The sequence below is a fragment of the Juglans microcarpa x Juglans regia genome, chromosome 8S (genome assembly GCF_004785595.1).
Source record: "Juglans microcarpa x Juglans regia isolate MS1-56 chromosome 8S, Jm3101_v1.0, whole genome shotgun sequence".
Lineage (NCBI taxonomy): Eukaryota > Viridiplantae > Streptophyta > Magnoliopsida > Fagales > Juglandaceae > Juglans > Juglans microcarpa x Juglans regia.
This window is the reverse complement of record NC_054609.1, coordinates 8148701-8173004: the sequence shown is the minus strand read 5'-3', so window position 1 is coordinate 8173004 and position 24304 is coordinate 8148701. Positions and strand designations below refer to the sequence as shown.

At 36.8% G+C, this 24304-nt stretch overlaps 1 protein-coding gene across 4 annotated transcripts in view; it reads left to right on the top strand.

Moving 5' to 3' along the window:
- The window catches only part of LOC121244342 (probable disease resistance protein At4g27220), a 67537-nt gene that overhangs the window by 30311 nt on the left and 12922 nt on the right, over positions 1-24304 (top strand). The window contains exons 2-7 of one of the 4 annotated variants that reach the window (XR_005936399.1): positions 601-1155; positions 1214-1296; positions 1591-1645; positions 1720-1787; positions 1926-2026; positions 5091-5217. The exons of 1 other annotated variant lie outside the window; for it this stretch is intronic. The gene's annotated coding sequence lies outside the window, so the exon portion shown is untranslated. Of the gene's footprint in view, positions 1-600; positions 1156-1213; positions 1297-1590; positions 1646-1719; positions 1788-1925; positions 2027-5090; positions 5218-19288; positions 19515-24304 lie in introns of those variants that run through there. 2 more of the 4 variants (XR_005936400.1, XR_005936401.1) reach the window with 2 other exon arrangements.

The window sequence follows — 24304 nt, the reverse complement described above, 5'->3', positions numbered from 1 at the left end:
GTGTCCCAAACGGCATCCATAAAGAGCATCAAGTTGCGGGAATGTCCAAAATTAAAAACATTTCGTTCAGAAGTTAGAAACGAAAGAAAGCTAAGAAAGCCAAGAGCCCAAGAGCCTAGTGCTGGCTCCTTCCCGGCAAGTGAATCTCCAGGACATTTCAACCGATGCCTAGAGTCTTGTGTATCACGTCACAGGAATTATAATCCAGCCCAAGGAAAAAGCAACTCAATTAACAAAGAGGTATGTGATTAAGGTTTATTTATTATTCTTTTCATTTATAACTTTTTTGAAACACTTCGTTATACAATTGTATTAATTTTTTTTTTTTTTTATCAATATTTTTACTAAAGCTCCAGAAGGAACTTTGGACAATTCATTTAAAGATCTTAGACTTCCATTAGACTATAAATTAAAAAAAAAATGATTATTTGCAATATCAAATTGTTGATTTTGCTAGTTTGGCCGTGCAATTTAGAAAATGTGGTAATTTAGGGGCTTAAATTGAAGTTGAGCGAAAAAATATCCTCCTACGAGTCTGCTTGAAAGTGTCATTTGTTTTTAAGATTATGTACTCCTTCACACTTTTTGATGTTTTTGTAGATTACATTGATAAAGGAAGAGGAGCAAAATGTGAGTGAGACTGAAAATCAAGCAAAGATGTTGTCTCTGTTTCAATACAACTTGATTGAAAGTTTGGAGAATCTAGAAGAACTTTCTATACATCGATGTGATTCATTGGAAGTGATATTTGAACTTGAGGGACTAAATGCTGAAGAAAGCAATATCTTCAATAATTTGACAGTATTGTCATTAATATATTTACCGAAGCTATTGCATATATGGAAGAAAGACCCACGAGATATTAAGGGATTTAATTACTTGAGATTGCTACGAGTATGGGAATGTGGTAGTTTGAAATGTTTGTTCACACCATCCATAGCAAAACTTCTCGTGAAACTAGAGGAAATAGAAGTATATAGTTGCAATGAAATGGAAGAAATCCTTGCAAAAGAATTGGGAGATGAAGAGAATAGAGATGTGATTGCATTCCCCCTAGTGAAGACCCTCAAGCTCGGGAATTTATCAAAGTTGGAGTGTTTTTACACCGAAGATAATCATGCTTTTGAGTGGCCATCTCTGGATAAAATAACAATAGTTGGATGCCCCAAATTAAAAATGCTTGCGACAAGTACAAAAACACCTAAGCTAAAAGGAGTGCATATGAAGTTCAGAACTTTTCATCCAATGGTAGAAGGAGACCTCAATGCCACCATACAACACATTATCAAAGGAGAGGTATGTTACAATTTATAACAAACATTGCTTAATGGGAAAGGTTTTACTTCAACTATTTGTTGAACATCGTAATAGTAGAGATGCATATAGTTTGGTTATATTACTAAATTATAAAACTTACATTGCATTTTTATGTTAGAAAAATCCAAATTAAACATCATTCACCACGTAGTAACATAGTGTTTAGATACCCAAGAGTACTATCATAATCAATTTTTCACTTGCTAGGCATCTTATGAGTTAATAATTGAGTTTTACGACGTGGTTTGATACATGGGTTCTCTTTTCTTTTAGGGGTTGAATCAATTTTCTTCTCCACCTTTTTACGATATACGGAGTTACGAAGCAGGTACCTCATGCGATTAAGTATTTTTTTTCTTTTATAGAATCTAAATTCTTAAAGTCAGTTTCTTTCAATTTCAGGGTACGATAAAGATGTTTTTGATTTTTAGAGGTCATGGAAGTTCCAAGTCTCCATATACATTGGGCACGTAAGTTTCTATCCTTGACCGATTCCCATATTTTCATGAGTACGTAAGTTGAATCAATTCCCCTATACATGTGTATATATTATTTTTTATTTTATATGGTCAATAATAATAAATTAGATGAAAAATACATCTTTACAGTGAATGTTATGCACATGAGCAACACATGGAGGCACTTTCCGTAACATTTGATGCTGCTGGTAGACGGAAGGGAGGAATTGATAAGTTTTGAAAATAAGCAGGTCCTGTAACGCCCCAAACCCAGCTGGCCTGGAGAATTACTACCTGCCACTTAAGAACATGTTTTCCAACACAACTAAAATAAAACTCCAAAACTTTATTAGCAAAACTCAATCTCAAGTACTCTAAATAACCACATTGAAACTCTACAAAGTTATTACTGCAGCAAAATAAGCGAAGGAGTCCAAAATCTCCAGGTAGCCATAACAAACCAAACTAATAACTTCAAAAGTCTTACTAATCCCAAGCCCAAGATAAAATTAAATCTAAAAGACATAAGACATCAGAATTCCTTCTTCTAACATCCTCTCTCAGCTTAATCGTGCCCACCAATCTAATCCAGGTCCTCAGTTGGACTCTCCACATCATCTGAAAAATATTATGAAGATAGGGGGTGAGTTATCAACAACTCAGTAAGCAGAAATCATATGCTAGCGTGTAAACATGAGCATTTACAAAGTAGAGCATGCAGAACAAAATATTTTCCAGAGTTATCATGCAGAACAGAACATATTTTCAAAAGTAACAGAGCAATGGTTTTAAGACAAGTAAAACTCATAGTGCTTTGGCATAACATAAACTGAGTATCATCATCAGATCAAAACAGAGCATCAAACAGAGCAGAGACCATGTTTCACCCCCGTGGTAGGGTTGTGCTAACCCCGGTGGCCAAACCAGGCAGAGACAGAGGTGAAATCTTTCCTTTATTCTTCTCGGAGCCCCGAGTGTGCACACAGGAAAGACCACAATAAAACCACTTTGTTTTCAAAGTGGGTGCACTCAGAGACAGAGAAGTTGGTACCAACCCAAACAGAGCAGAGCAGAGCAAAGCAGAGACAGAGTCAGATACGAAAACCAGTACACCATGCCAAAGGTTTTCAGATGTTATATCAAAATAATACAGAGTATCAAAACAAAATCAGACAGTTTACACACACTGAACACAAAAGCCAGAATATCTTTTCAAATAAATGCACAACTTTTCATATTCTCAATATCGCTCATTTTTCAGATTTCAGAAATCACATGACAGAATTTAGCTCATGTCTACACAATGCATGTCAGAACATATTTTTCTCTTTTTCGTACAGATTTCATGAGTATGCAAATAAACGACCGAGGTTGGTTTTGTTTTTCCAAAGTTCTCATTTCACCACAAAAATATGCAAAGTTTTCAGAAAATCAACCTCAGTCTCAAATAATTCGTGTAAGGCCTAGCATAGGAACCCCGCTTACCTGACTCCTGCAGCGCATTATCTATGACTTGAATACGGTCTCTATCCGTCTCGTCACCTATTCATAAAAACAATATAAACTAAATATTAAAGTCCAACAACACAAAATTGGTCTTAGACAACTTAATACCCAATTTCTAGACCATAATTCAGTAAGTTTAATCAAACTCAATCAGCCAAATAATAATCCGGACAACCCACACTTCGACCCAAAATATTCTATACCAATCTCAATATTGTCCAATACAAACATAAAAACCAATGCCAACTCAAATTCCAGTAACTCACACTTATTCCTACAGTTCGCAGTCCCAAACAATTACTAACAATTTAATCAGGACGACACTACACTACTCTCTCTTCGTTCACACTCCACAACAGGAAAAAATATCTCAACACTTCTATATGTTAAAAAGGCCCCAACAAACCCTTCTAAACATTTCCAATACATCAAACCAATAATCCAAAAATATATCATCACTTCCTAAAAATCATCAATATTCACCATGATCGACGTCAAACTCAAAACACCAATATTTAAACCCGAAACAGCCAACAAATTTCCTAGCATAAACCAATCTCACATAAACAACTCCATCATCCAATCCAACCGATCACCTTACTCCTCGGACTCAGTCCGGCACAACAAATAAATTCACAGTAAATATGAATTAGCGCAGAAATACATTTAAATATCAAAAGTTCTTTGGAAAAATACTTACAATGCTATAATATAATTTTTGAAAGATCACGGAGTTGTACGAAGCAACAACGCAGCAACAAAACAGTGCCAAATGCACTGTGGCCGAGGGTCTCAAAGACCCACTTTTGAACGGGTGCAAACGAAGACCCCAGATTGATAGGGTAGGGCTTAGGGATGTCGGTGAAGCTAGTGGTGGTGGTGGTTAGCCGTGGGTGGAGGCGCAATAGGCGGTTGTAGTGCAAAAACACCCAAAACGGAAATATTGATGGTGGGGCTTCACCGGTGACAGATCGGAGGTGAGGTTGGGTCCATTAGGTTGCTAGAAAGTCGAGGATGATGTGGTGAAGAGATGGTGGCCGGAGGTGGTGCGACGGCGGCGCTGGAACGAATGGTGGCCGCGGCTTTGAAGGGCTACTGGTGGTTAACGGCGGCGCGGATGGAGGTGAGGTTGGTGGGGTGAGGTCGCCGGCGGCAGGGGAACACAAAGGGGTGGGCGGTGAAGGCCACCGCTGGCTCACGGCGGCGCTGGCGTGAAAGTGGCCCGCGGCTTCGTGGGGTGCGTGCGGGCTATTGGCGGCGAGGTAGGGGCTGGGATTTGGGGGGTGAGGTTCTCGGAGGGAGGGGGAGCTGGTCGGCCGGGCGGTGTCGCGCACGGCGGCGCGACGGCGGCGGTCTGGGTGAAGGTGACGGACGCCCGGGGAGAGAGAGGGACGAGCGCACGGGGGAGGGGAGAAATAAGGAAGAAGAAAAAAAAGAAAAGAAAAGAAAAGGAGAGGAAGAAAAATGGAGGGAAAAGAAATGAGGTCCAATCCTCATAACTTGGGTCACAAAAATGATCCAACGGAGACGATTTTAACACCGCAAGTAAAATAAAATAATTCAAACACAGTGATTAAAGTGAAAATAAATAATTAAACCCCACACAAGTTAATTTAATTTGAGAAGAAATTTAAACGCATAAAAATAATTAATTTAGATAAAGCACTTCAAAAATAATTTTCGTAAATTAAAAATCATAAAAATAACACAACCAAAAATCCAACAATTTTAAAACAAGAGAATAAATTTTAAACTAATAACAAATAATCTTCAATTAAAAGAAATACACTAAAATAAGGGGTGTTACAGGTCCACTTTGATACAATTAATAGTTTTGGAGGCACATTGTGAATTGAGTGAGAGTTTGAGGAGGCAAAGTGTAATTAACCCTATTATTTCTGTTTTGGAATTTGAAAAAGTTAAATTGTTCATTTTATTTTGTATGAGAAGTTATAATAATTAAATGAGATGAGTTAAGAAGAGTTGTGAAAACAAACAGGCCTAAGCTGATGGGAAAGAGTAGATTTTTTTATATGTATTATATTCTTAACACTCTTCATCACGCGTGGGCCAGATTTATCATCAATGAGTGGGTCCAATATGTAGAATATTAAAGGAAATAGGATAGAGTGTAGAGTAAGGTTCGAATTCAAGACTTCTATTTTGATATCATGTCAAATTAACATTTGTTCAAAAAATTTAAAGAATGTACATAGAAGAAACTGGTATTCATTTTCATGTTCTATCTTGTATCTTTTCTAAATATTGGAGTTATTAGAAGCTGAAGTTGTCATGAAAATGCCCACCTTGATAGCTCTTTTTGGTGGCTCCGATTACCTATTCAACGATTAGTACTTTTGTTTAACTAACTCATTTTATATAGAGTTGGCTAGCTAGGACAACCTCCCCCACATGGTCACGTAGTATGTTAATTTTTATTACTGAATTGGATATAGGATTTATCCTTGTTAATTTTTTTACCAGACCATGAAGAGTAATTGTTAAGGCATTTGAGATAAGAAGCTGAACCAAAGAGAATTAGATCATCAGCAAAGAGGAGGTGGGTGAGGTAAGACCCATCTCGACTAATTTTAATGCCTTTGATGTTGCCAAGATGATCCTCCCTAGTGATTAATCTAGAGAGCACTTCACTGCCAATTATGAACAAGAAAGGGGAAAGGAGACCTCCTTGTCTTAATCCTCTGAAAGGATGAAAATAGCCACAGGATTCCCCATTAATTACCGCAGAGAAAGAAACCGTTGAGATGCATGCTTTTATCCAATTAATCCAAGTAGGATGAAAACCAAGACAACTAAAAACCTTAAGTAGAAAGTTCCATTCCATATAATTGAAAGCCTTTTCATGTCAATTTTAATTGCCATGAAGCCTCTCTTTCTCCTTGTTTTTTTTTTTTTTTCAAAAATTGGAATATTTCTTGGGCAACTATAGTATTGTCTTGGATTACTTTACCAGGGATGAAAGCGGAATAATGAGGAGATATGAATCTATTGAGTGCAGTCTTAAGTCTGTTGGCAAGAATTTTAGTAATAATTTTGTAACACACATTAAAGAGAGTGATTGGTCTGAATTGATGTACAGTGTTAGGGGAATCAAACTTGGGGATTAGGACAATGTGAGTATGTTTTAGTTCTTTCAAAAGACACCCATTGGTGAAGAAGTTCTTTATGGCCTTTGTGAGATCTTCCTTGATAACCTCCCAATAGTGCTTGTAAAAAAAGTCAGTAAAACCATCAGATCCAAGAGACTTAGAAGATGGTGTTTCTCTAATGGTTGACAAAGTTTCTTCTTCAGAGGGAATTTTACAAAGGATGTCATTGTCCAGATTTGAAATTTTATCAGGGAACAAGTTGTCTAGATCATCAGGGAACTCAGGATTTGAGATTTGGTAGATTGTTTCTAAAATGATCAAGAAACATGATTTTAATGGTGGATGGATCATTAACCCACTGATTAGAGAGGTCTTTCTGGCAAGAGATATCATTCCTTCTCCTTTTCATAGTGGAAGTCATACAGGAAAATTTAGTGTTAAGGTCACTGGTGGTAAGCCATTACAGTCTAGACTTCTCCCCCCAAAGAATTTCCTCCCTGATTCTTCAATGAGGATGGAAGAATCAGAGGGGTCACTAGACTGGATTTGAGCTAATTGGTTATTTAGATCTTTTATCAAAGTTTGACTATGACCAAAACACTCCCTATTCCAAACTTTTAGGGCTTTCTTGTCTGCTCGCAGTTTTTGGGAGAGAATATAAGCTGGTGAGCCTACGAAAATCATATCCCAAGCATTTTTAACAACGGCTAGACTAGCAGTGTGCCTAGCCCAAAACTCTTCAAACTTAAAAGTTTTAGAGACCTTTTTTGAACCAGAAGTGTCCACAAGGAGTGGAGTATGATCCAAAGAGTGGATTGACAAATGTCCAAGTTGGATTTGCAATCCCTCTATCCAGCCTTTCATGAATATGACTTTTACCAAATCTTTTATTGGATCATGTATATTTTGAGCCAGAAAAACCTAAGTTAGCTAAACCATTTTGATTCATGAAAATACTAAGACCATTGGGTTGAGAAGAGGAGGCGAAAGGTCTTCCACCTATTTTTTCAGAGTGATGTAGGAATGAATTAAAATCTCCTAATCCTAGCATAGGTCCATGAAAGGCCAATGCAATAGAACTAAGCTATGTCCAAAAAGCATTCTTTTGACAAAATTGAGCAGGCAGTAAGCAAGAAGTAATAACCACCATGTCTCTTGGATTTTCACAATGGCAAAGATCCACCTTCATAGTTTCTTATTAGCTAGTGTGTATTTTTTCTTTCAGTCTATTTATAATAAGGACATTTTATTAATGAAGTTTACCTTTTGAAGAAAAACAAATGTACCATTTTTTAGATGTGCATCATAAATTACTGAGAAAGTTTAGTATGGACCATAAACAACAAAACCGAGAGTGCACATTCATGCTAAAGATAATTTAAGGTGAATATTGTAACTTTTTTTTTTTTATGACAAGAATACTTTCATTAATGCAAATAGTTGGATTACATATAGCTATCCACTCATACAGCTTCTTTTACAAAATCTAGGCATGAACCAAATGGTTACATCTTGAACATACCATCATGCCTGGCTAGGTTGTGAGCTACTGTATTTCCCAAACGGCCAACATGTTGCACTATGCAGCTTCTAAACCTTGTAGAACATTGCCTCATTTCCTTAATGATGTTCCTAAATAAAGACCATGGTTTTATGTCCTCATTCATCTGATTAACCATTAGGAGAGAATCACTTTCTAGGGTAAGCTTCTCAATGCCCATCGGAATGCACAATAAGACCACGGAGCATAGCCACCATCTCTATTTCAGTAGGATTACCAACCTCAGACTCCTTCATGCTGGCTGCCAGTAACACAGTGCCTTCACTGTCTCTAAGAATCACCCCCACCCCTGCGATATGCTGGTCTGCAAAGATAGCCCCATCAACATTCGACTTTAGGACCCCTTGAGGAGGTTTACTCCATCCCACTGTGTGCTTCACCTCAGTCTTATGTTGCCTTATTGACTCTTGATATGCCTGAAGGAGAGACCACGCATATTCCAGGGACTGGGTTGGAGAACCAAGTATCCCATCATGAGTCCACAGATTCCGTCTATACCAAAAGCTCCATGCCAACATCACAAAAAACTCCAAGTCTTTTGTCTTGCCTCTTGTACATATCTGATGGACCATTTCCTTGAAACTGTTTCTCCTTTCCAACACTCCCAGAGCCACATGCCAAGGATGACTAGTCCAAGTTGCTATCAACTGATCACAAAACACTAAGGCATGGGAGGCATCCTCCGGTTTAAGTTGGCACAACTGGCAAATATCATCCTTAAGAACCTTTCTAGATTTCAAATTCTGTCTCGTAGGGAGGCTCTCCTTACAAGCTCTCCATGCAAAAACCTTGATCCTCTGAGGGACCTGCAACTTCCATATCCCCTGCCATACCACCTTGTGGCCGCTGTCTAAAGAACTTTCCCCTCCTCTGAGTACCTGTGCTTGTTTTCCACTGAAACTATAAGTTGACTTTATGTTATACCTCCCATCTTGTGTTTCCCCCCATATGAGCTTATCCTCATGGACCTCTACACTCAATCCCAGTTCGGTAATAGCAACTACAATCTGGGGAGGGAAAAGTCTATTGAGTTTGAGCAGATCCCACCATTTTGTAACAGTGTCAATTAAGCTTGAGACAGTGGACTCTGAGGGGGATTTAGCTAGACCTCCTCGTTGGAAACTAGATGGCCTAAAGCTAGGAATCCAGTAATCCTCCCAAATATCAATCGTAAGGCCATCCCCCACCCTCCAGATGCAACCCTCTCTAAGGAGCTTTGTTGCCTCCCAGATATCGCACCATGTATATGACAGATTCATGCCTAAATGTGCTTGGAATATATGACGAGGAAAATATCTAGCCTTGTAGACACGGTGTAAGAGGGAAGATGTCTCCTGCAGGACACACCACCCTTGTTTGGCTAGGAGGGACATGTTAAAAGTACGAAGGTCTTTTGAATCCCATCCCTCCTTCGGCTTTCGAGGCACACAATTTGGACCAATTGACCCAATGAACATTCTTCTCTCCCTCCTTTTGCACCCACCAAAACCCAGCCATAAGTTGTTCCAACTCAGAACATAAAGACACTAGTACTTTGAAACAACTCATGGAAAATGTCAGAATCGAGAAGGCCACTACCTTTATAAGCACTTCCTTCCCGCCTAGAAACAATAATTTCTCTTTCTAGTTATGAAGTTTCATCCATACCTTGTGTTTGATATCCGAAAATGCCTCATGCCTAGCTCGACCTATCATGGGTGGCAACCCCAGACATTTGTCAAATTGGCAAGGCCTTTGGACCCCCCACAGAAACTAAGAATTTGTTGTTGCACTACCATACTCACATTTTTACTAAAGATCATGGCAGATTTTTCGTGATTCACCTTTTGTCCAAGGCTCGTTCATACTCCTCAAGCAATCCTTGTATATTTCTGCATTCCTACAAGGTAGCCTTCCCAAACAACACACTATCATCCGCGAATAGAAGGTGGTTCAAACAAGGGGCCCCTCTACAAATGTTTAACCCCAAGATGCTACGATTGGCAGCTGCCTTATGCAACAAAGATATGAAACTCTTGGTGCACAGGAGAAAGAGGTAAGGTGACAAGGGGTCAACTTACCTCAGTCCTCTAGAAGGGGAGGAAAGACCTATGGGAATCCCATTAATAAAGACTAAAAAGGACACCGATTGAACTCACCACATAACCATCCTCACCCATTTTTCATGGAAACCCAACTTCAGCATTGTCTTCTCAAGGAAAGGCCACTCAACTCTATCGTACGCCTTGCTCATATCAAACTTGAGTGACATATACCATGTTTTCCCCCCTCTCTTCTGTTTCAGAAAGTGGACAACTTCATGGGAAACTAGGAAGTTGTCCGTGATGAGCCTCCCTGGCATGAAAGCACTTTGAGATTCTAAGATAAGCTGTGGTAGCACCATCTTGAGCCGACTGGCAAGAACTTTTGCCATCAATTTATAAACTACATTGCAGAGACTTATAGGGCGGTAGTCTGTAACTCTAAAAGGTTTTGTTTCTTTGGTATCAAAGTAGTATAGGTGCGGTTGAGAGGACTAGGAAACATACCAGAGTTAAGAGCCTCCAAAACAGCTGAGGTCAATGTTTCGCCAATAGTCCTCCAGTAACTCTGATAGAACACAGGAGCCATTCCATTGGGACCGGGGGCCTTTGATGGGTGCATCTGGTGAAGGGCCTTAAGAACTTCTTGCGCATCAAACTCCTTAATGAGGACTTGGTTCATCTCCTCACTGACTTGTCCCTCCATCCCTTCCAAGCAGCCTAAATTATCCCCAACTGCGCCGTGTTGTAGGGAGCAGGAGTAGATGTTCTTAAAATAGTCTAGGATCATTTGGTCCCTCCTATCCTCAACCTGCCATCTGCCCTTCTCATCCAAGATACCCTTGATAAAATTCTTCCTCCGCCGCTATGAAGCTTTGTGGCGGAAAAACTATGTATTGCAATCCCCCTCCCTTAACAACAGAGACTTGGACCTCTGTAGCCACATTATCTCTTCTCATTCTAGCCAACTTTGTAACTTAGCTCGAGCACCCTGTTGCTCCTCCATTCTGAGTTTTCTTGGGTCCTCAGCTTGCAGTAAATGGATCTGCTCTCTTGGCCGATTGATGCGACTATGAGCTTTTCCAGGTACTTCCCAATTCCAAACCGATAATTCCCTGCTGCAACATTCAGTCCTGTCCATCATTGTGTCAAGGGTTGACCTCTCCGTAGCACCCCTCCAAACGTCCTCTATAATCTGGCCACACTCCGTAGCAGATGAATTATATTCAATATTGACTGAAAATAAGAAAGTCCTTTTGATATTGGATGATGTTTGGAAACCACTTGATAATGAGGATATTGATGATATTGGAGTTTACTATGCATTTAAAGAAAAGAGCTGCAAAATCTTGTTGACGTCAAGAAACGAAGAACCTTGCAATGGGATAGAAATTCAGGAGACATTTCGAGTTGACCTTTTATCTGAAGAAGAAGAGTGGAATCTTTTCGTAGAGATGGCAGGTGATTGTGTCAATAGCTCCGATCTAATCTCAATTGCAAAACAGGTTGCGAAGGAATGTGCAGGTTCACCCCTTTCCATTGCGACAGTTGCAGGTGCTCTTAGCAACAAAAGCGACAAAAAAGAGTGGAAAGCCGCACTTCAGCAACTTAAAATGTCTATCCCACAAAATATCAATGGTCTTCGGCTAAAGGTATATTCCAACATAGAGTTCAGTTACAATTACTTAGAAAGTGATGAAGGCAAATCATGCTTTTTGCTATGTTGTTTGTATCCTGAAGATTATGATGTTCGGATTGAAGATTTAGTCAGGTATGGAGTTGCAAAAAGGTTTCTTAAAGGCATAGGTACTATGGAACAAACAAGAGTACTTGTCCACACAATAGTTAAGAATCTTAGAAGATCAAATCTCTTGTTGGATAGCGACGAGGACGAATGCATCAAAATGCATGATCTTGTACGAGATGTTGCCATATCAATTGCATCTAGAGACGAAAATGGTTTTATGGTAGTGTTGCACGGAAGACTTGAAGAATGGCCACAAAAGGATAGATATGACAGTTACACCGCAATTTCTCTTTTACTTGGAGAAATGAAATGGCATCCTACTGAGTTGAAGTGTCCCAAACTTCGGCTTTTGCGACTATCATGTTTGAATCATTCAAACACGTTCCCAGACAATTTATTTGATGGGATGAAGGAGTTGAAGATGTTGTCTTTGCGAACATCCTTGTCGACGTTGCCACCATCAATCATGATCCTCCAGAACCTTCAAATGTTGAATTTGGAGAATTGTGACTTAGGAGATGTGTCGGCAATTGGAACCCTTGGAAACCTAGAAATTCTTAGCTTTCGTGATTCCCAGATCAATGAGCTACCTTCGGAAATAGGAAATCTTAGTCGATTAAAGTTACTTGATATGAAGGAATGTCATTATTTAAATTTTATTGCTGCTGGTGTATTATCCGGTTTATCTCGACTAGAAGAATTGTACATGGGAGGACCATTCGAGGATTGGGGATGTACGACTGCGATGGAAGGAAATGGAGAAGAAACAAATGATAATGCAAGTCTTGCTGAGTTAATTCCTTATTCCAGTCAACTGGTGGTTTTAGAAATCAGTGTGCCAAGTATCTTGTGCTTGCCAGAAGAATTGGATTTCAGTAACTCCAATTTCAGATTTATGATAAATATTGGTGTAAAAGATTGGACAAATGAGAGATATTTATTTGAAAATACGTTGAAACTTGAAGTGGAGGATGCAAGTGATCTTGGGGAATACCGAACAATTCGTTCACTGTTGAAGAAAGCTGTAGTTTTAAGGTTGGATATTGCAAAAAATTCGAAACATGTTTGGTTTGAAAAAGAGCAAAAAGGAATTTTACCATGCAGCTTGAAGGATCTAACAATTAGTAAATGTGAAGATTTAGAATATCTATCCAAAGCCACATCGGATACTTCTCCACCTGATACCTTCCATCTCATGGAGTCACTATCATTAAATAACTTACCAAGGCTCATTGGCATCTGTAATTCCTCAGATTCAATTGAGGTAGGTTCTCCCAGTTAACACTACATGTATGATTCACTTTCTATATGGATTAGTTGAAAATTTTTGTACATGTTGCCAAGCCCAACAAAGAGTTTAATGGTTTTAAACCTTGTTGGAAAAATTTGTAATTTAAACCTATTCTAAAGTCTCTTACAGCACACACTACTTACATGGTATAATTTGATTTAGAAGATAAATTTTAAAATTTGAATATTTCAAATGAAATTATATTGTTTAAATAATGTGAATAATGTGCTCTACGCAACGACTTAAGAATAGAATAATTCTTCAGGAATTTGGTTTTGTAGGGAATATACATCTTATTACTTTCATATCTTAAGGAAATACAATTTCAGATTTACTCACAACATTGTAATGGTTCAATTAATGGATTAAACAAGTTGAAGGAGGAGGCGGCATTGCATCAACAACTGTCACTCATAAACTATTTTCATCTAAGACCATTTTGTGGGTACCCAATTTGAAATCCCTTGAAGTAGATGGCTGTAAATCAATAGAAGTGGTATTTGATCTGGAAGGACTAAAGGTCAAAGAGAACCACAAGCCCATCCTAGCAGTACTTTCTGATCTACGTTTAGGGAATTTATCTGGGTTGTCACATGTGTGGAAGAATATTCCACTAGGATTTCAAGGCTTTCAAAACTTAATATTAATTGATATCATCGGATGCGATAGTCTGAGAAATTTACTCCCTGCTTCTATAGCAAAACTACTGGTGCAACTCCAAGACTTTAAAATATGGCAATGCAACTGGATGGAAAATATTATTCAAAGGGAGTCCGAAGCTGGAGAAGAAAGGAGAGCAGATATTTTGACTAGCGAAGCCCATTCTCTTAAGTGGCCATCCATAAAGAAGATCGAATTGGTTGCATGTCCAAAATTAAAAACATTTGGTTCAGAAGTTCAAATCGGAAGAAAGCTAAGAAAGATGGATGCGGAATTGGATCCAAGAGCCCAAGAGCCTAGTGTTGGGTCCTCCTCGGCAAGAGAATCTTCAAGACTTTTCAACCGATGCCTAGAGTCTTGTGTACCACGTCGCAGGAATTATAGTCCAGCCCAAGGAAATAGCAGCTTCTCTTTAGGAGAGAATAAACAGGACTTAATTAAGAAAGAGGTATGAGATTAAGGTTTATTTATTATTCTTTTCATTTATAACTTTTTTGAAACACTTCTCTTTACAATTGCATTAATTATTTTTTTTTATTATTTATTTTTATCAATATTTTTACTAAAGCTCCAGAATGAACTTTGGGCAATTCATTTAAAGATCTTAGACTTCCATTAGATTATAAAAAAAAAAAAAAAAAAAAAACGGTTATTTGCAATATCAAATTATTGATTTTGATAGTTTGGCTGTGTAATTTAGAAAATGTGGTAATTTAGGGGCTCAAATTGAAGTTGAGCGTAAAATATACTCCTATGAGTCTACTTGAAAGTATCATTTGTTTTTAAGATTATGTACCCCTTCACATTTTTTGATGTTTTGGTAGATTACATTGACAAAGCAAGAAGAGCAAAATGTGAGTGAGATTGAAAATCAAGCAAAGATGTTGTCTCTGTTTCCCTGCAACTTGATTGAAAGTTTGGAAAATCTACAACAACTTTCTATATATCAATGTGATTCATTGGAAGTGATATTTGAACTTGAGGGACTAAATGCTGAAGAAAGCAATATCTTCAATAATTTGACAGAGTTTTCGTTACGACATTTACCGAAGCTATTGCATATATGGAAGAAAGGCCCACGAGATATTAAGGGATTTAATTACTTGAGATTGCTACATGTATTTGATTGTGGTAGTTTGAAATGTTTGTTCACACCATCCATAGCAAGACTTCTTGTGAAAGTAGAGGAAATAGAAGTATCTAGTTGCAATGAAATGGAAGAAATCCTTGCAAAAGAATTGGGAGATGAAGAGAATAGAGATGTGATTGCATTCCCCCTAGTGAAGAACCTCAAGCTCGAGCATTTACAAAAGTTGGAGTGTTTTTACTATCAATCAATTTTTCAATTGCTAGGCATCTTATGAGTTAATAATTGAGTTTTACGACTTGGTTTGATATATGGGCTCTCTTTTCTTTTAGGGGTTGAATTAATCTTCTTCTCCAGTACCTTTTTCCTCTATGGAGTTTATGGAGTCAGAGATCAGAAGGTACCTAACACGATTAAATATTTTTTTCTTTTATACAATCTAAAATCTTAAAAGTTATTTTCTTTGAATTTCAGACGATAAAGATATTTTTTATTTTTTGAGGTCGCGGAAGTTCCAAGTCTCCGTATACATGAGCATTGTAAGTTTCTATACTTGACCGATTCCCATATTTTCACTCCTTTTATTTTTAATTTCCTATAATTATATTTTTCTAATTTTAGGACCCTCTTCTCAATCTCTTGACTAGCAGTCGTAGACATCCTTACTAGGTGAATTCCTAAATAATTGTTTACTTCTCTAGCTTGTACATTAGTAATTTTGTATTCTTTTTGTATTTTTTATTTTATAAGGTAATTATTTCAAATATTCAATGAAGATCAGGACAAGTATTATAGACATAATTCCTAATGCATGTATCAACTTTCCCCCATCTAAGAAGACACATGATGTAGACAATTCTTTAAGGGAATACTGAGATTACAAGCTCCAATTAAACTTACTAAGGGGATTCTTGGGAATAAAATGAAATGAAAAAATTTGTACATGAATAGTAATAAAATGGTTTGTGAATGGTAGTGAAATATTAAGTTTGAGTTAGAATGTTTTATTAGATTTTGGAAAATGACAAATAAAAAGTTGAATCAAAATATTATTAAGTTAAAATATTGTTAGAATATTATTTTTGTTTTGGGATTTGAAAAGTTTGAATTATTTTTTGCGTTTCGTTTAGAAATTTGGAAAAATTGCAATGATTAAGTAATAATTAAGTAAAAATTGAATATTTAAAATTGAAAAGTATTTGTATTTGAGTGATGTTTGGAAAGGAAATGAGATGAAAATTTTTTATATGAGATGAGATGAGTCATCTCTATTCCAAAACTGCCCCTAAGTTTCCTATTCAATGAGACATTAAGCACAACTCTTGAAAAATGGTTGATAAACTCTAGTTTAATCTTAGAGCAAAACCTTACATCTCGATCATACTATAAAGAAAGGGGCCTAATTGATCTTCATGAGCTTGGTCTTTGCCTCGCTACAACAAAATGTCTCCTTATCTAAATTTAGTAACATTTTTTTTTTCTTATTCGAAGAGAAATTCAAGCTGTTTTCTATACAAAATGCAAACTCCATGCTTACCTAGAAATTTATGTATCTTCTCAATCCCATGTGAGACTTTTAAATTCGGACAAAATTTAGGGATTATTTTCTTAACCATTGTATAGTCTTCTCAATTATGTACTGTATAAACAAGATGTCTTCTAGCACCCTAAACGGGGAAATTTCAAATGACATATGAATTTGGCATATTACTTCCCCTGCTCTTTCAAATGCCTAGACAACAATCTCCCTCTATTACCTATTTTATTTAGGGCTTGCTTGGGTAACAAGATATTCATAGATATTTCATTCTCAAACATCAATCAAATACAAAATACTTTTCAATTTTAAATTTTTAAATTTTTTATCTAATAATTATCTAATCATTAGCAGAGCAGAGATCATGAGTTTGAATCCTGACTCTATATTCTACCCCATTTAATTTAATATTCCACGTGGTCGGCTCACTCATTGATGGGTTGCTTGGCCCCCATGAGAGAAAATGTTAAAAATATGATACAAATAATTAAATCTACATCTTCCCTAAAACTTGGAATAATTGGTGATTCCACAAATATAAAAATTAATTTCCCATTGTACTAGGGAGTTTCTTGCTTGACTTCAAAACTTCACACAAAGAAAAAGCCTCCTAGTTTTGAAACTAGACACTAAGCAATTACAAACCTTGTGTTTGCTTTTCAATCCACATGGTAGTTTATGTTTCAAGTTACAAGCTCATTTAGCCATATTGATCTTAGTTATCATCTAATACTTTTTTAAATATTTTGAAGTCTCTACCTTGATTCCATATAGTAGCTTAAGTTTGACAGAGCAGCATAAACTACACATTTGAAGTACAAGTCGTCAAGCCCTCTCATTGGTTTGGCTAAAATCAAATTTTAATCAAATTTAGCTAACAAGAATTAAAACATCCCACATCGAATTAGACATGTCTATATAATCAAACTTTCAAGTTACATGTCTTGTAAGTCTCTCTCCTACCATAACTATTCACTCCCATAACCCAACGACTGAGCCTCGTGAGAGAGATAGAGAAACTCCCACTCTCTCCAAATCTACCTCCAGTCTCACTCCCGAAATCCCTCTCCCATTCCTTTTGCTCACTCTCGAAATCCCTCTCTCCATTTTTATTCTCATTCCCGAAACTCCTACCAATCGACATTCACTACACCCTCTCCACAACTGAGCCCCCGTGAAGCCTCTCCTCCTCCCGACAGCTACAAAATGTTTGACGACAACTTGATTGTTAGTTTCTATGGTTTCTCCTAACTCTCATAATTTCTGGCAGCCGTTTGCTCTTATTATTGTGATTTTTAAAATTTCTCTCAAGCATGGTTATTGTTGTGATTTGGAAATTTTTCTTGATTATTTTCTTACTGTTGAGCATAATTATTATTGAATTTTTTTTTTTGTTTGAAAAAATACTAAGAGGGGAAGAACGGGGACTTCTTGATTTTGATGAAGATTTCTTGATTTTTTATTTGAACATGGTAGTTGATGTTGTAGCCATTACCCTTGTCATAGAAGTTCTGTTGTTCCTCCCAGAATAACTAGAGTGAAAATTTGAGTACTACTAGGGAACCAAGGATTAGATTCATTCAAAAAAATGAAAAAAAGAGGGAGAGCTTGGAAATTCTATTTTATGTATCCTATATGTGTATATGCTTTAACAGTTTTGGTTTTTCTTTTCCAGTGTTATTCCTTATGTGTTATTTTGGAGTTTGGGAGAGAACTCTTAGTTTTTGTTGTAAAATGTTTGAAGTGGACAAGAGTTATGCATGTTCATTATCCTTCAGTTAGCCACTGATTACTTGAATGTTCTTGAGCTACCTATTTTTCATTAAGCTGAAAAAGAAGGAAACCTCAACTAGGAAAGTGAGCCGGATGCTTAACATTAAGATTAAAAAAATACAATAAATATCCAATAAAATATAGAAAAGACAGCTTCTCACTTTCGATTAAGTTGAGCTTTTTCCATGATGCATTAAGTTGGGAAAGTTTTTGAGGTCTTGAGATTATCTTAATGCCATTGCAGCACTATATGAGATGCCTATACTTTCAGTTTGAGGCTGCGATATGTTTGAGATCATGCTTAAATTAAGTTTCATGTTGGAGCATATATAACAATTAGAAGTTCTGCTTTGACTTGCTTGTATTTCCCACCTTTGCTTGGAAAGCATCACTTAAGTCTCAAAATTCCTTAGATTTTTTTAGGGACAAAATTATCCTTTAGTTTCAGAATTCTCTTACGTGTATAGGAACCTTACATGTGCCCACACCTTGATATGTGACTGATTCTACTTATGTGCCTGTACCTTTATATGTGCCAATTCACCTTGATATGTGCCTGCACATGATTTGTGTAATCTAACTTGCTAAAACAACATTTGTTACAAAGTGTGATGCACACTATCTAGTTGTTTTCTGAACACATTGTCTGTAGTTGAAGAATTAATGAAGTCGGGAAATCAACACTGCTAAAGACTGCAATTCTTATTTTGTTTGTTAAAAAAAAAAAAAGAGATAATATTCTTGGTTTTTTTGTTGGTCATCATGGGTAATTTTTAATGTTTTGGGTTATTATCTCATAGTTTTGTATAAATTCAAACCTAAAATAAGACAATAAATCAACTTTTTGGTTTGTTTCTATTGTCAAGGACAGAGAGTTGCAAAGTTTCTTTGCCAAGGGGTGTGTGCTTCTTCATATTTTCATTGTTATTCTGAGGCAGGTTGTTGGGGATATTGCATTGGAACTTTCATGGGTGCTTTTTCTTGTATACTCATGGAGGGAGAAGTATGATTAGATTTTCCAAAACCACAGTTTGCATTTTTTCTACTCACAGTTTGCATTAATTCTGGACTTCATATTGAAGAATTTATATATGTGGCTATAAGCAAATTAATAGTTAGAAAACTATTAAAGTCTGTCCCATTTAGTTTATCTTGTTTATCTTATTAAAGTCTACATACTTTCTGTTGTGCCAACATTTAGGATGATTGTGTTTTTGCAGGTACTACTCAGAACACCCCTTGTGGCTGGTCGACATTGCTAAAACTCTTTGAAAACTGTGTTTTGTGTTGCTATTATGTGTTGTTGGAATTGCAGATTTTACGTGGATGGTTTTTGCAACTTAGTATGTGGATTTTTTTGCAACTTAGTATGATAGATCTAGGTTTTTTTTATTTATTTATTTACTTTTTTTTTTTTAACGTAAAAGATGTGTGTATTGTACGTATTGGGTTGTAATTGGGGGGTTTCTTCTTATGTTGTTGTTATCTGTTGTTGACATGAACACAAGTATGTTGCTAGACATGGTAATTTCTTGTTGGAAGTGCATATTTGTGTATGTGTTTTTTGTAACTAGTATGTTGCTGTAACTGATAGATGAAAGTTTGAGAAGAAATTTTGGTAAAAAAATATAATTTGATGGAAAATGTAAATATTTGGTTAGTAATTAAGAAATTTATATAGAATTTTAGATGAGTTTAATCAAATATTTTTAGTTATTAGCATTAAATGACCTTTGAAAATATGATTTTTTAATATTAATTTAATTAGAATATAATTATTATTATTGACATTTAATTGGTAGAATTACAAAATGTGATAAAAATAAAAAAATTATTAAACTAATAATATTTTATTATTATATAGAGAGTAAATGGATAATTTAATGTGGGGATTAGATTTGAATGGAATAGGCAAATACAAACTCATGTGATATTAGCTAAAATTTGAATTTATATTTGGCCAATCCTATAAGAATGCTCTTAGCCATTCTGATCTTAGTTATCATCTAATATTTTTTTAAATATCCTCAAGTCTCTCTACCTTGATTCCATGTAGTAGCTTAAATTAGCCGGAGCAACATAAACTACACATTTGAAGTACAAGTCGCCCAACCCCTCTATCCTTCACCTCAAATTTTTGAACTCCATTGATGAAAACAGTCACCATCCATTGGTGGACAGTAAAAAAAGGCACATTGATTGTGCAGACAACAATTAGAGCAGTCTTACCTCAAAGTTTTCCAGGAATAGAAGCATAAATGATAATGGCTCATAGAATCTCTAAAGTGTGACGATATTTTCTTTCTGTTTTTCTATTTTTTTTAGCAGTATATAGGCATGAATAATGTGAGAGTATTCCTTGTTGACTCAAGAAATCAAGAAAAGATTTGTAATTATATATTATAACATTGTTTGAACGAAGGATTTTGATGGCACGAAAAAATTGAATTTGTACTATTTTGTGAAAGTTCTGATAAATGTGAGCAAATTCAGAATAATGCTATAAGAGATATATCCAAGTATAGGGACAATAATCATCAACAAATGTAACAAAATAATGTGATCCCCTATGTGAAAATGGGAGCGGGTCGCCAAATACCAAAATTAATCAAATCAAAATGTGCAGAAGAAAATGATCACTTTTATTAAACAAAAAATGTGTATATTTTCCAAATTGGCATGAAGCACAATCAAAATACTCAAATTGTACAAATCCTAGATAACCTTGAGAAGCTAAAAGTTGAACACAAGAAAAAGTGGCATGGCCCAATCTATAATGCCAAAAATGAGAGGAAGTAGTGAGAGTAGTAACGTTTGTAGATGCGTGGGAGGGAATCTACAAAGAAGAGAGCTTGGACAGACGTCCAATGATCTTACGGTTGGTCCCAAAAAGCTAGCTTGTCAAAAGATCTTGTACATCAATACCATAATTAGAAAATGTTGGCTTAAAACCTAACTCACAAAGGCGATACATCCTATTCCTCAAAGAAATATAGGATGAAAATATTTTGGTTTTATCTCTTCGTTTGCTTTTATATTTTGCATCGTAACTTTTTTTTTTTTTGGCGTATATGTTGAGAACCCCATCCCCTCTTACCATATTGTTGATTTTAATTAATTTTAACATATTCAGAAAAAGAGAGAGACAAATGAAATAATAAAAGAGAGAGCAAGTTTGAGAAATAACCAACTAAAAACATAAACGGTAGTCTTCTTTAATCATACTGATGCAATTAAGCAGCTGTCGTGTAACTCGATTAAAAAAATAATCTTCATATTGAATAATCCAATACATGTAGAGAATTAAAGAGTACCACTCCTACTGATCTAATATTTATCATCTTAGCATATAATCATATTTGTTAGTCATTTAAATTTGAAAGTAATGAGTGGACATTTAAAGAAACTTATATCGTGTAGTTCTTAAACAATATTAAATTATGAGTAATACTAGATACAGTTTTATAGTGTGCAAACCCTGCTACTCTATTTGAAAAAAAAGTAGGGTTCGCTATTAAAATTTAATATTTTTATGTGAGACCAAAATTTTTCTACTCTTTTCAAAAGAAGTGAACAGAGCTTGTATATCTTAGAACTGCAAATATCATTTCTCTTAAATCATTGGCAAATAAGTAAACAGGGTAATGATATGCATTCAAATTTTAACTCATTTTACAACTACATTTTACATGAAGGGAAAATATGTAAAATCTGAAATTCAAAGAAAAGATTTCAATAATTTTTATAGGGTAATACTTCCATATTTGAAAGTGTGATTTTTAAAAGAAAAGTGTTATTCACCATCTTTTCATAATTTCATGATATAATATCAAAATAATTGGCAAATAAGCAGAAAAATTATAGATACACACACACAATATTAAACTATTTTTACAACTCTCTTTTAAATGATAAGAGACTGGCCTGTTTGGATGGTAAGATTAGATGAGATGAGATGATTTTTGAACAATAATTAAATTATTAGTTGAAATTAGATGAGATGAAGTGAGATAGTTTCATCTCACCCCTGTATCGACCCTATAAAAGAATGGCAGATAATGCTAATTTGATAAAGGAAAATTCTATACACCATACTACCATCTCACTTTCATTCCACTAAGTATGATGTGGTACATTTATCACCATTAAATGGTCATTTATTACATGTTTCATTAATAACTAATGGTGATGAATGTATTACATACTACTTTGTATGATCAAAATATGATGAGAGTGTGATGTATAGCATTACTCTTTGATAAATAGTATTTCTTTCTCAATATTATCTCCTTCGACGGAGCCCATACATTTGCAGAGAAAAGTGATGTACTCTGTGTGGGCCAAAATCCATACATTACGCATGAGGCCCATAAAGAATACAAAAGTCCAGTTGGATGGATAACAAAGCGCACAGGGCCCACTCTCTTTTGAGTGCCAAACCGATGTCGTCTTTTTGTTCTTTATGCTCTTCCTACCTCTTGAAATCTTAAACCTCCCTGAGCTCTAAGAACATGAAGTCATCGACAATTGGCCACTTTACCTGAAGGGTTAGAATCAGAGGGTTAAATACCCACCATGTCCTTCTCCTCTGTCCCTGCTCGACTCACCCTACTCGACCTTCTTTTTGCCTCCACATTCTATTGCTTATAGCCGCCTCAGAAAACTCAAATCCTCCTTAAACCCTATCCCTAACATTAACCCTAATCTCTTTCATTCGAAAGCCAAGATCTTCTTTGTTTCACAAACTGATACCTCGGAAGCCCTAGCTCGCTGTCTCTTTGATCTTTTATCGTTGAAGAACTTGTCGTTCGACCTTGTCGATCCCAAGGACTAAAGACATCCCCAAAGAATCACTAGTTTTAATCATCGCTTCCACCTGGGAAGATGGAAAGCCCCCTACAAATGCCAAGTTCTTCTCAAGTTGGCTCTCTGAGAGCGCATAGGACTTTACGGTCAGGTTGTTAGATCCCCACGTCGAGTTCCTCTAGAGATGCCGCACATGCCCTAGTCATGGTGGGGACAAGCACCTTCGCTAGCCTACAAGCATGCCTTGGCTCGTGGGGCGCCCCAGCATGCATGCATGCCTTGCCCCGCGCGATGGCACACACCGGCGCCCAGCATGTGGGCCAGTGAGGTTAGTGAGCACCTGCTGATGCGTGCGGCAATGCGCGCAGGCATGCGCCGAGTGCTCATGCACGCAACACTGAGACGTGAGCGCATGCGCGCTGCATTGCACTCAGCAGCGCACCGCGCCGCATGTGAGTTCCAATGCACAGGCCCATGCACACATTGATGGGCCGCGTGGCCCTTGCGCGCGCCCATGTGCCGCAAGGCCATGCGCAGCACATCCAGCCTAGCCAATGCGCGCATGCGCGTACACACACGCACAACCCTGCCTAACATCAGGGAGATTAGTGGCATGCCTCACGGCATGCCATCCAGTCACGGCTCCAGCCCGTGCCTTGCAGAGCAAGCTAGTGGCATGCCCACCAAGCATGGCATCCAGCGCATAGCTCTAGCCCATGCCTTGCAACCTCAGCACCTAGGCCACCAACCTGGGCCAGGTAGCGCACCACTATGGGTCACCATCAGCAAGCCATGCCACACCACCTAGCCATGGATCAGCCGGAAGACCACCATGTACCAACCTAGCCCACCGTAGGCCATGCATGCCACGGCTAGACATGGTCCATGACCACTATCATGTTATTTATTTTATTTATTTAATTTGATTTATTTATTTATTTTCAAGAGACCTATTGCAGGTTTCCAAATTGTATTGCTTATAAATAGGACTCCATTCACTTGCCTTAGAATCTTTTGGCAAAACTCCTACAATGAAGACTATTGTTTGAGAGATCATAAACGGTGTCTTTGCATTTGGGCTTTTTGGGTGAAGTTCGTGAATCCCAAAGAGAGGATTACACCTTGCAATTCATTGAATATGTGTAATTCATTTATCTTGTTTTCTTGCAACTTGGTGCAATCTATGAATCCAAGTTGTATTTATCAATATATGAGGTTTATTCAATTCTTGTGCAATTCGTGAATCAAGCGTTGAATTATCATTATTGTTATTTGTTCATTCAAGTTCTTAAGATTCATATTCTTGTTCTTAAGTGTTCTTCATTATGTTCTTGGTGTTCATCATATTTTTGCTCTTCCAAATCCAATAAACCCTAAAAGTCGACCAACCATAGTGTTAGTCAACTTTCCATAATTGATTTGCTTCATCC